The following is a 1,475-nucleotide window of genomic DNA, read 5'->3' on the forward strand; positions in this document are numbered from 1 at the left end:
GTGTTGACACATGCCTGTAATCCCAGCTACTCAGAAGGCTGAGGCAGGAGAATTGCTTGAATCTGAGAGGCGGAAGTTGCAGTGAGCTGAGATGACACCATTGCATTCCAGCCTGGGCAACAAGAGCAAAATTTCATTTCAAAAATGAAATAAAAGAAAAAAAAGCATAAATGATAAAAGCTGGAAAAATTTGCAGCCTGATGATGTGATAGAAAAAACCCCATTTTCATGGGAGAAATTCAATCTGGCTGCAGATATTGGCATAAGTAAGGAAGAGCCAAATGTTAATCATTCCAAGACAATGGGGAAAATGTCTCCAGGGCATGTCAGAGACCTTCACCTGCAGCCCCTCCCATCATAGGTCCAGAGGCCTAGAAGTAATAAATGGTTTTATGGGCTGGGCCCAGGGCCCCCCTGCTGTGTGCCGCCTAGGGACTTGGTGCCCTGCATCCCAACTGCTTCACATCCAGCCATAGCAAAAAGGGGCCAACATATGGCTCAGGCCATTGCTTTAGAGGGTGCAAGTGCAAGACCCATGCCTTGGCAAGTTATACATGGTGTTGGGCCTGCAGGTGCACAGAAGTCAAGAATTGAGGTTTGGAAATCTCCACCTAGAGTGCAGAAGATGTATGGAAATCCTGGATGTCCAGGAAGAGATGTGCTGCAGGGACAGAGTCCTCATGAAGAACCTTTGTGAGGGCAGTGCAGAAGGGAAAGTGGGGTGGGAGCCCCTACACAGAGTCCCCATTGGTGCACTGCCTAGTGGAGCTGTGAGAAGAGGGCCACTGTCCTCCAGACATCAGAATGGTAGAGCCACGGACAGCTTTCACTGTGCACCTGGAAAAGCTGCAGACAATGCTAGCTTGTGAAAGCAGCTGGGAGGTGACTGTACTCTGCAAAGCCACAGGGTGGTACTGCCTAAGCCCATGGGAGCCCAACTCTTGCACCATTGTGACCTGGATGTAAGACATAGAGTCAAAGTAGATCATTTTGGAACTTTAAGGTGTAATGACTGCCCCATTGGATTTTGGACTTGCATGGGACCTGTAGCCCCTTCATTTTGGCCAATTTCTCCTATTTGAAATAGGTGTAATTACCCAATGCCTGTACCCCAATTGTATCTAAGAAGTAAGTAATTTTTAAAAAAATTTTACAGGCTCGTAGGCAGAAAGGACTTGCCTTATGTCAGATGAGACTTTGGACTGTGGACTTTTGAGTTAGTGTTGAAATGATGTTCAGTAATATTCACAGACTTTATTCATTCTTATTTTTTCTTGGCTTATTTTAATGGTTAATTTCAGATATTCTGTCTTCTAACATACTGATTCTTTTCTCTGCCTGATCAACCCTGTTGAAGCTTTCTAGTGCACTTTTCCTTATATCCATTATATTATTTATCTCTAGGATTTCTATTTGTTAGTTTTTTAATTTTTGAAATTTCTTTGTTAGTGTTCTCATTTTGTTCATTTATTACT

Source organism: Mandrillus leucophaeus, unplaced genomic scaffold, assembly GCF_000951045.1.
Source record: "Mandrillus leucophaeus isolate KB7577 unplaced genomic scaffold, Mleu.le_1.0 Scaffold881, whole genome shotgun sequence".
Taxonomy (NCBI): Eukaryota; Metazoa; Chordata; class Mammalia; order Primates; family Cercopithecidae; genus Mandrillus; species Mandrillus leucophaeus.